Source organism: Pholcus phalangioides, unplaced genomic scaffold (assembly GCF_987345545.1).
Source record: "Pholcus phalangioides strain wild (caught in Gottingen) unplaced genomic scaffold, Ppha-v1.0 ptg000011l_1, whole genome shotgun sequence".
NCBI classification, from domain to species: Eukaryota; Metazoa; Arthropoda; class Arachnida; order Araneae; family Pholcidae; genus Pholcus; species Pholcus phalangioides.
Genome location: NW_028301604.1, coordinates 42,895,922 through 42,908,060, shown reverse-complemented (window position 1 = coordinate 42,908,060; position 12,139 = coordinate 42,895,922). Strand labels below are relative to the sequence as shown.

Sequence of the window (12,139 nt, the reverse complement as noted above, 5' to 3'; positions counted from 1 at the left end):
GGCAGTCTAGATGGATTGATGATGAACAATGGGAAAGAAAGGTCTTCCAAATCATAAATAAGAACAAAACCTTCAACCAACCATTGATTATAGAAAGGACAATCCTATATAGTGAGCATGGTCGTTCTGTATTACCTAAGGAGATTTAAAATATCTAAAAATAAATTATGTGCTTGTGGGGAAATCGGTACATTTCCTCACTATATTTGGTCTTGCCCTAGTACTGCATCCTACCATCAGCCCCCGATTAATCTAAAAAACCTTCACGTCTGGAAATGCCAAGTAATAAAAACGAAAAAAACTGGGCCGACATTATTAAGCTTATCAACTTTCTAGAGGAAAATCTGTCTTTACTGCACAGCAAAAGCAGGGTTGGTAAAAAAAACCAGATTTTTTTGGTTTAAGAAACATTAACATTAAAAACAATAAAATTTCTGAAAAATAATTTAAACTTTTAATAATTAATTAAAATAAAATGCTTAATAATGCAATTAACACTATTCCTATATTAATTAATCTAGAAATATTTTACATTTTAATAAAAACCAACTTTTGCAATTTAATTATTTTTTTGCTGAACTCAATAAATTACTGTGTTTGAAAATTGTTAATCTTACTATTAACCATATAATATATTATAAAGGGGTGTTTTCTCCAGTTACTTTTATTATACTTGATTAAGAAGGTATTTTACAGAACCTGTGATAAAAATTAGGTGAATATAATGTACTTAATGAAGCATAAATAATGCAGATTAATTAGCGATGATTTACGATATACAGGGTGATTATATACAACTTGTATAATCACTTTAACAACTTTGTATATAATCAGGGTGATTATATACAAAGTTGTATAACTCAAGTTCCAATTTAAAACACTGTAGAAGAGCCATTGTCAGAATGACTTGAAAATTTACACGAATATTCCTGAAGCAATGGAATTTTATATGTCAGGGGAAAAAATACTTAATAGAAAATTAACGACACTGTACTCAGTGAACACAAAATTTGCTTGCAGAATGGGAACGATGGCCATTCAAGGCAAATGATAGTAGAACTTAGTATTGCACAATTTCATAATTCATGGAAACATCACACAAAAAAAAAAAAATAAAGTAATTGAAAAAATAACTACAACATACTCAAGGAATATATTGTCCATCGTAATCTGGTAATGAGGTGAAGGCACAAAAATGCTTGTTCAACAATAGATCAGACTGTCGTGCAGGGTTTAAGCTACGGTCGCATTTTTCACAAAATGTGAAAGAAAATCTTAGAATGCAAAAGAAGTGGTAGCCACTTTCACAAAAATGCATACAGGAGGTACGGAACAAGTAGACATCCAACCATCAATCATTACATTAGCATTGTAGCATTTTGCTAAAGCTTTTTTCCCCATTTTCGCTTTTTTGCGAAAGTAATTTTTTATCTAGCTTAAACCCTGCTGTCATGGTCATGATGTGGATGTGCTTGCACATCACCAATGTTTTGCAATGCAACCTCTATTCATGAGATTTTGAGATATCTCCCCAATCAGAAGTTGCAAGGGTTAAGGTCAGGTGAACTGACGGCCGGCCAGGTATCCCAGCATCGTGCCATCCTGTTATTGTCAAAATGGGTCTTCAACAGCTGCTTCGCAGGTATTGTGATGTGCATCTTGATAAAAGTTGTGCTATCCACACACTGATGCTGTTGAACAGTCGAAATGATGTGGTTGCACAAAATATAGATCATACTGCTGGCCAAGTACAGCACATCATCTGCTTGCAATTTTCAAATCATTCTGACCAGTACCTCTTATTGTACAGTTTTGGAATCAAAACTCTAATTACAGTCGAATCCTGTTATAACGAACTCCAAGAAACTGAAGAAATCACTTTGTTATAAAGGAATTTCTGATTTTAACATGAACAAAAAAAATTAATTGTAGCAGAATTTGATTCTAAGGTCTCTATTGCTTCTATGTTCTAGATAATAAAAAGAATGAAGTTGAATTTTAAAAATAACACAAAGCAACTCAAATCAATTAAGCATTGAAATTTTTTGCATTTATTTAATTAAAATTTTAGAGGCAAATAATCTGTAATTAATGTATTTCTTTTACATAAGTATAGCGGAGGCCGAGGAAAACAAATTCCTCTAAAGCAGTGGTTCTGAACCGGGGCTCCTTGTGCACTCTCCAGGGGATCTGTGGCCACTTTAGGAAAAAAAAACAAAAATTTAAAAAAATTATAAATATTTTTAAATATTAAAAATAAATCAGTAACTTTAATGAATAGTTAAAAATGGGCCTACGGGATCCGCCATAGAATTTATTAAAAAGAGCTCCGTGAGTCATAAAAGGTTGAGAACCGCTGCTCTAAAGTATACACATGCTCAAAGAAATGGTCTGGAAGGATCTGATAAATATCGTATTAGAGTTCCAAACTAGCTAAGGCTTCAGCTGCTGTAGGTACCAAAGCATACTCTAGTGAAAGCTCTTCTTTGTCACTGCTGTCCGCAAGCGATTGTTCATTGTTTTCTTGTATCATACGAATGATATCATTGACAGTTAACGGTTCCGAAGTGAAGACATCATCAGCTTTATTCAGTGTGTTTCACAGAATTCTGCTGCAATTAAATTTGCTTTCTTCTACCCATTACAAATGACTTGCTGAGTGATATCCGTCCAGGCTCCAGCTATCATATCCATAGCTTGCTTGACATCAGGCCTTACTATTATTTCTTTATTATCAAGCTGGTGAATACATCTCAGTAGTTGCGTACGGTACTTTCCTTTCACCACCTTAATTATGCATCGCGGTCAAATGGTTGTAAAACACATGCAGTTAGGAGACACATATTCAATGCGAATGCACTCTAATTTTAAAGATTCAATGTGTGCCATGTAATTGGCGTTAAGAAGCAAGATCTCTATTTTTTGCTTCATTTTTTAAAAAACTTAACTAGCCCCTCATTAAAAATTCTTGTAGTCATCCAAGCCCTTCGACTTGATTTGTAATTACAAGGCAGTGATTCCACGTTCTTCAAGCACCATGGATTCACAAATTTTCCAATCACCATAACTTTTCTTTTTTCAATTCCGTTCATGTTGCAGCAAAACAAAGCAGTTAAGGGTTGTTTTGCTTGGAGTTTTTGCCACCAATGCACTTTTTTTTTTAAAATGTCAAAGTTTTACAAGGTAACAGTTGGGAAAAGATTCTGGCTTTGTCTGCGTTAAATACATTGGAAGGATCATATGCCTTTATTACTTTCACTATTTCACCAGCTTTCCATTCATTCACATTTTTCATATCAACTGATTTTGCTTCCCCGCAAATCTGTTTTGTTACCACACCATATACCAATCTTTGAAACGATTCGGCCAGCCAACACTTGCTTGAAAGTTTTCGCATCCAAAAGCATGTGAGAATTCCAAAACCTTTTCTCTTATGAGTACCAGTAACTGGCATATTTCGGGAACGAATGTCCTGAAACCAGGTAAAGACAGCTGCATCCACATCTTGTAAATTCAAAAGTTAGATCTTTTTCCTAGGAGATCCTATAACTACTGTTTGAATTTACAATTTCAATTTCGGCCAAAGTTTTAAAAAACGTTGAAAGAGTAGATGGAGATAGATTCTTTTGTTTTCGGACGCGTGTTTTCGAGTTCGTTATAACAGGTTTTTCATTTCGTTATACCGGAATTGCACAATACATTGTTGCTATGCAAATTGATTTGAAGGATTCAAAAAGTTTTTGTTACAACAAGATTTTCACTATAACGGTATTCGTTCTAATGGGATCCGACTGTATAATCACCCTGTATATAGCTGATTATTTTTCATTAAGCTGTTACTACTGAACTTTGATTAACTGGGCTTAGTGGTGAAAGTAAAAAAAACACTATTGAATATTAAGACTGGGTGATATACAATATAAGATGTGCTACTTCTTCTGGAAAAGAAAATGAAAATATCTGTGAGGTAATGTAACTGTTGGTATTTGTGTCCCTTAGAGAGAGAGAGAGGCAGCTGGTCTCTATTAGATTATAAGACCACCTGTCCCTAGCATGATGGTGTCACTACTGTTGCTGCTTCTTTGTGAAGAAAAAAACGAAAATAACCCTGTGAGATAATACACCACTACATCAAGATATGTAATGCAATCCTTATTCGTGAATTTGCTAAAGATAGAGCATCAGAATGTAGCCAATAGTTAGAAAATCTGGCAAGAATGAGAAATTTTGGCTTCTATATATAACTTTGAGCAACCAAGACACTTAATATAAAAAAAAAATTATATTCAGGCCACTTTTATGAGATTTTTTTTGGAAAAAAACTATATCATTTTACACCATTTAAAGATGTACCATCAGAATATACTCCAAGAACATAAAATGTGGTAAGAATAAAACATATTGGCTAATAATGAACTAATATGATATTTTTCAAGGAAAAAAATTATATTTAGGCCACTTTTATGATTTAAAAAAAAAATTAGACTGGTTTTTTAAAAAAACCACTTGGTTAAAACCAACAGGGTTTAACCCAAACAGCCCTGAGCAAAAGTGAAGATGATCTCTTTGAATCTGATGAGAGTAGTGAAGATCTTCCTGTTTTCACCATGGTGACTAAATCGATGACCAGATTTGCATCGACACCCCAAATGTAATGACTACACTGAAATTGTAAAAATGTGTTCACTTTTTTTTTTCTTTCTCTCAGACTGAAGTGCATTGCGCTTACAACAGATGTTTAATTTTTTCATTGTTCTATGTTTTCCATTGTTACATAACTGATATATAACATATATATTTGATGTTTCACCCCACCCTTTTCATACATATGTACCTGGACTGACGTGTATTGTACTTACCATAGATGCTTAATCTTTGCATTTCTTGTGCATTTACCATATTTGTATTTCTGTGTGTTGCCCCCCCCCCATTTTTTTTTCTTGGACTGTGACCTGCATTGTGCTTCCACAAATGTTTAATTTTTACATTATTTTGTGGTTACTATATATTTTTTTTGCCCCCATATACTTTGAAAAAGTGTTCTCATGTTTGATCAGGTGGGGTGGGTGGATGGATTTGATGGGCTGGAAAGGGTGTTGCTACTTTTCTAACAGATACCCTTTGCGTTAGAGATTATGTAAAAAATATTAACGTGGGTATCTGTCTGGTAGTTCAAGTTCATGCCTAGGGCTATGGATGTTACTTATGTTAATAAATGTGAAGAAACTATGCACTTATTCTGGAATTCTTCAATTTTATGCATTTCTGTGCATTAATATTGAAAAAGTTCAAGATTTGTGCAAATGCATTTGCATATAATCTGGGCTGTAGTTATAAAAAAGATTATTCGAACTCGCTCGATAAGTTGTCAACAAAGAGAACAACAAATATTAATGATATAGTAAAGTAGCTCACAAGCAACCTGGATTTGTCTGGGAATTTTGAAGGCATTGTCAAAGCATGTAAAAATGTGTGGGAACATTTTTACACATGATTTACACACATTATGCATAAATGTGTGGGTCAACACACACGTAAACATTCAATGCCGAAGAGATATATGTTTATTCAAAAGAAAAGAAAATCCCTGAAAGAAAAAGAGAATGATTCCAGAAGCCTAAAAAGGACAAAAAGACAAATTTTCTAAAATGTAAGACAACGCTTGAAATGACACCAAAAAGAATGGATGGTAACCCTAATAATGAGTGATCAAGTGCGTCCTGCCAATATGAGGACTGAATTGACCAAAACCACCAATTTTAAAGGGGGGGGGGGAATGCTGCAAAAATTATGCAAATAGTCCTTATTTTTCATTGTGATTTTTTTTTGTAAATAGCCATTAATACATTTCCCTGTAAATCTCGGCAAATTAACGACAAACTTGGCAAGTCTGGCAACTGCTCCGATGATTTGGCAATGCAATAGCACCAAGAAAAGTATAAAGATCTTGTGAGAATCGTGGGGATTGTTCTGAAAGGTTTCTTTTCCTTATATAGTAGCACCACTAGGGTGGAACTATAAGGAGTTTTGTTGAGTTTTTACAATAAGAGATCTCGTATATGTGAAAGAAGCCACTCTCTGTTTTAGCGTGTTTCATCAGAATTTCTGCTTGTAGATACGTGTAAATCTCTGTTCTGTGAAATAAATCTGTGTGGTCCTTCAAATTGCTTCATACTTTGCCATCTCGAGCACTCGTGAAAGACATAATCAGGAACAATAGTAATGCATCTATCAACATGGAAGGGGCTGCTATGTCCTGGAAAAGTTTAAAGAAATATTATTTTGTGTGAGAGAACATTTTTTCTTTGAAAATTTTTTTTCGGCTCTTAAAAATTTTTTCTGGTCCCTAGATTTTTTAGTGGTTTGTCAATCCTTGCTTATACAACTAAAGACTGTTATAATCCAAAACAAATGTACAGCTTATTTAAAGATTGATAAACATGAATGAATGAACGCCAGGGGCTCTGCCACCGAACTTATCCCGTTGCCGAGATCTCTTCCAGTCCGGCTTCGTGGCAGAGTCTGGAACAAAGTGAGTGTGTACACCTAACAGTCTGAGTGTGTAGCTAGTGTTGTGTATGATATTTCAGTGCTGCCATCTATACTTCAAATTGTGAGTGAAGTGTAATGATTGAATATTTGTAATGTTGTAGGCCTGTTGCTCTCTGTGGCGAGACTTTTTAACTGGGAGATCGGCTCGCATTCGCACATTGAAGTTGGGAATCACAGAAAACCAACTTCAGCCGACCACCACTGTGGGGTTTGAACCCGGATCCTCGCATCGCGAGTCCGTCACTATAACCACTCGACCACCACAGCGGCAAGATTGATAAGCATAATAAAAGAGGTTTTTTCACTTCTCTCATTCTAATTTCAGGTAGATCAACATTTGAAAATACAGATGAAAATTAACGAGTCCCAGAAAATTTATTCTATTTTGGAAATGCTGCGATTTCTAATAAACATGGAATGAATAATTGTGACAAAGCTACAATAAGATGCAAAGCAGCTAATTATTAATTAGAAATTACCATTATTTTAAAATTTAGTTGCATTATTTTGAAATTCAGTTCACTCTTTCATCATTCGAAAGCAAAAAAATTGATATTCAAAACAATATCATTTAACAAATTAATCTTTAAGTGACACTCAATATTAAAAATAGTACACAGCAGTGCCGTTGGGTGAAGAGATGCTCTGGGGTCTGCAGCAGTTCTAGCCACCTTAATTGAGAATCTTATATTTTGTTGTGAAATGAAACATTTTCTTTTCCAAATTTTGGTTTCATCAGTATGAGACCCACTTTTGTGCAACTGGGGGTCCAGATACTCATTTCTTCAAGTATCCAAAAGCATAGGAGCTTGGAAAGATTTCAAGTTGGGGCAGAAGAGCTCGGATAAGGTAAAAAAAAGTTCAAAAAATATAAAATGCTCCGTTCTCAAAACTTCACACGTTAACAAAATAAGTAAACTAGCAAGCAACATTAGCGTAAAAAAAATAATGAATTGCAAAGCACGAATGACAAAAATTTATAGCAAAAAAGAAAATCCCTCTAAAAATTTGTTTACAGTCTTTAAATGTGATATCTTTGCCACCACCACAGCAGCAAAACAATTTTTAAATAATTAATTAGTGGTATAGTTGCTACTCTCGAAATCGAAAATTTTCTCCTCCTCTAACTACTATTTCACACAGGGTTCTTGCTGCCGATCGCTATTGCACCAAATTGTGACAAAATATTTCATTTGGCGAATAAAAATAAAAGATCAAATTTGCCAAATCGTGTTCATTTGGTCTTTTGATAGTCAAATTAGCCATTTGACGCATGTGCAAAAATCTGAAGTGAAATTTTTGTTGACCACTCGCAAACAATGTTCAACTACTTTCGGTACGGTTCCAGAGGAGGGCTGACAGGGGCGACAAACCTTATCTTCTAGCATGACTAGTTGACCGTACCCCCTAAGAGCCTACATGCAAAAGACTACCTATTGTTTGAACCCTTCACCCGACGATAGTCCTTCTCTCAGTATCATGAACCTCAATTAAACACCATTGCAGAACAGAATAAAAATACAAACAGTATTTCTGTTCATGGTCCCAGCTGGCAACAATTCAATTTCGAAAATGCTTTTGACTCTTATGGGGAGCAAAAAAATTCCGACAAATTCTTCAGAATTAAAATATTTTTTTGCACAGTAATATTTTATATTTAAAAAATTTTATTTGTACATGATTTGCATTTTGATTTGTTTTTCGATATTGAACTTGATATAAGTTGTTTTGGAATCTGCATTTTATATGAGACGCATCAATTTGACTAAGGTTCTGCCTCATTTGGCTACAACTTTTTCCATCTGATTAGCCAAATTGATATAATTGATAGAAAGTCGGGAGAACGCTGATTTCACCTCATATGACCTGGTAGTTCATTGTTCCTCTCAACTGTTGGTGGTTGAAGTGGTCCTACACTTCAGTCCTCCGACTGGCAGTTAATATGGATATGTAGTTCTTAAGGACCGCAGAGATAGTTCACCCCCTGTATAAATCTTCTATTTATGCCAATCTTACTGTATTATTTTGTCATGTCAAATAGTTATATTTTTGTCTTTGTTAAAGCATTTTTAAAATGCTTTGTGGCTCTCCCCTTTTCAAACCTGCATTGAATCAAGAGTTTGCGCTGAAATCAAAAGTGCCATCTAGCAGCCAACTGCTAAACCATACTTTTTAGGGGCAAAAATGTTTATTTTGTGTGTTTCACCAACCCTAGAGAAGTTTATTGTATTAGTTTAGGAACATAGAGAAGTTTATTGTATTAGTTTAGAAACACCCTGTACATAAGCCACCCAGTAAGGGCCAAACATACCCATCCCAATGATGAAAAATAAGCAATTCAAATCAGGCCATTTTATAAGAAATTTAAACTAGTGGGGCACTAGAAACAGAATAAGCATGTGTGTTCATACAAACGACATAGCAGGTGAAAATGAAAAATTTTAATAAAATTATTAATTAATAAAAATGTTAAATAATTTAATGAATATTTTATTCATTATTAATTAAAATATAACCAATAAAATTATTAATTATTAAACTCATTAATTAATTATAAATCTGTTAATGTTGCTTAATTGATTGTTTATTAATTAATACTCTATTAATGCTATTAATTAATAAAATTAACAATATAATCAAAATTATTACATTTATTTCATATTGATATCCAAAGAATTAAAAAAAAAACTATTTTCACGATTTACTATCAGTAGAACAGAACAAACTAATTTCAGTCATCATGGCTATATAAGCTACATGCCACAAAGGATATGGCCCAGTGCAGCCACGGTCCGTCTTAAAGCATGGGCCTACCTGGGGACTTTAAGAGAAGAGGGGCTCTCACAAAAATGATAACTGATTAAAATTTGAACTGAAAACTTCTAGGTAGAGCCTCAAAAAAATCAGTTAACCTGGTAGTCCATGATGCTCTTAAGATGGCCCAGGTGCAGCCAGTTGAGTAAATTCCAATTGACTTAAATATTGATATAATATAGTAGAGAAAAAAAAGGGAACAAACATTGTGTGTGCATAACATATGCAAAACAGGGAAGGCGGAGATGTACAAACTTATAAAAAACCATAGCAAGAAATCTATCAGAAGTTTACAGAGCGAGCTGCAATCAAAATTATGCACAGTAGGGGTAATGACACATTTTGCTGGCATTGATTCAAAACAAAAATATATACATCAAGGTATGCTTGGAGAGGCAAAGAAAATTTCTGAATCACAGAGAAGGTGTGTGCAAATTTTCAATGCAGTGGTAAAAAGTTTCAAAAGTTCTAGAAATGACCAACAGTAAAGTTTGAAACACTCTAGAAATTACCATAGCTTTCCATTCAGTGTTCCATGGAACTCTAGTGTTTTGTCAGAGTTTTTTTTTTTTTTGAGGGGGTGAGGTTTCCCTGCATTAAAAATGTGCAATTTTTCTTATGTATTATGAGAAATATCCATGCTTGGGGGGTTTGGTTAGTCCAGCATGTTGTAAAATGTTAGGAACCTCTGGCCTAGAATAGACAATTTATAACAAAGGTTGCCACATAATAAGATAAAAGTATTCAAATGAGAATTTTTGAATAAATTTTCTCAAATTGAAATATTTTTTCTTCATTACGATCAAACTACAGAAATATATATGTACGATAATGTCATCATGCGATCAGGGGCAGATTTAATGGCGGGCGCCCTGGGCTCAAACTTCTGAAGGACAACGAAAAATTCCAACTTTACAGCTTTTTCTAATTTGTGTGTGTGCGAGGAGCCCAATATTTTCTTCTACTCCCGGGGCCTCAACCGACCTTTATCCTCCTATGCCGGCAACTATGCACGTGTGAGGAGCCCAATATTTTCTTCTACTCCCGGGGCCTCAACCGACCTTTATCCTCCTATGCCGGCAACTATGCATAATTCATCACCTCTCATCTCTTGTACGTGATCCACTTATTTTGCCATAAAAATTTCATTTAATGAAAATAGATGTGAAACGTTAAAAAATAAAAATTATTATACGTATATATTGCAATGTTAACTTTCTTCACGTGTAAATCAAGTGCAAACCAAACCAGCATTATCAATCCAATTTCATAATCATAAACTGAGGTTTAAGCACGATTCTGGTAAATTTGAGTATTTCATTAACGGTTTTTGTAATGCTTACCAATTCAACTTGGATAAATACGTAATCACTGGTAAATATGAAAAATTTGCAACACATGAACAAAATTAATCAAACTGGTCAGTGATTATGCATAATAACCGGCAGTTATGTGTATAATCAACAGATTATACCAATCATATTTACAGTAAAATATACACATATTCAAATTGGCACGCAACTAGGTCAAGATATTTCACCGACCCTCTACAGTAATTTTCTATAAAAGTGAAACCACACTACAATGATTACACAATATAACAATAAATCTATATAACAATATTTTTTTGTCTGGTTTGGAAATGCCTATACTCTAATGTTAAACAGCTGTTTCTCGATATAGCGATAATCCTTTTTTAACAATATTTTTTCTTGGTCCCCAGAGTATCGTTATATCGAGATTTTATACTGTAGTAACATTCATCCTGGGCCTTTGGGCTGGAGCCAAGTCCATCCTCCATGTGTGCGTGTGGGGGAGGAGGGTCTGACATGAGCCGACTACACAAAGCATTTGAGATTGATGACAAGCTTAGTGCTTAATTCTAGCTCACAGGTGGAGATAGACTTGAAAGTCTGGGGGGGGGCATGATGATGAGGATGATTTCAATTCATATATACACATATACATTAGATCAGATGACTCCACCTTTAATGTTGGAGGGGTAATGCCCCCCCCCCCAATGTCCCATATCTCCACCCATGTTCTAGCTCAGTGTTGAAAACAGTGAGAAGATATAATTCATATTTCAATTAAATCGAAAACTAACATTTTTCAAAAAAGAGATTCATCGCTTCATCGAAAACAACAAGAAACCAGACTTAAACAACCAGAATTAATTTCAATCATTATTTGGATGACCATACGTCTCGTACTTCCCGGAACATTCCTGTATTTTCACATGATTTAATAATAGACTACTAGTATGTACAGGAAATTTTTTGAAAAGGGCTAAACAAACAACTAGCAACTAGATGGGTATTTTTTCCATCCAAATGACTAAGTAAAATGCCAGGCATACTTGGAAAATAACTAAGTTGTCAACACTGTTCTAGCTTGACAGGCACTAAAGAAACACATGCAAACACTTAAACTTTAGAATGGAAAATAAAAACAAGAAAAAATTCTACCCTTTTCCAATGTTAAAATGTAAATGTTGATTTCTATCCTTTTTCAACGAGATGAAAAACAAATATTCAATTAAAAAAAAATCTGAACAAAAAGTAATTTTACATGAGTCCGCGTTTGCGAATAATAAATTCTCAATCCTATACATTTAATGTTAAAATATTTAATTTATTAAATGCACAACATCAATTACACAGCATTTTCATGTCGACACAAACCCAGAAACTTGGTAAAAAATTTTGTTTCTGTCAATAGGATTTCAATTTTTTAGGTAGCAAAAGACGTCACTGAAATTAATATTTTTACG

The 12,139-nt window shown here is 34.1% G+C and overlaps 1 protein-coding gene across 4 annotated transcripts in view; it reads right to left on the bottom strand.

Annotated features, from left to right (window-relative positions):
• LOC149080449 (sn-1-specific diacylglycerol lipase ABHD11-like) overlaps positions 1–12,139 on the bottom strand; it is a 151,528-nt gene that overhangs the window by 108,366 nt on the left and 31,023 nt on the right. The window lies entirely within an intron of this gene.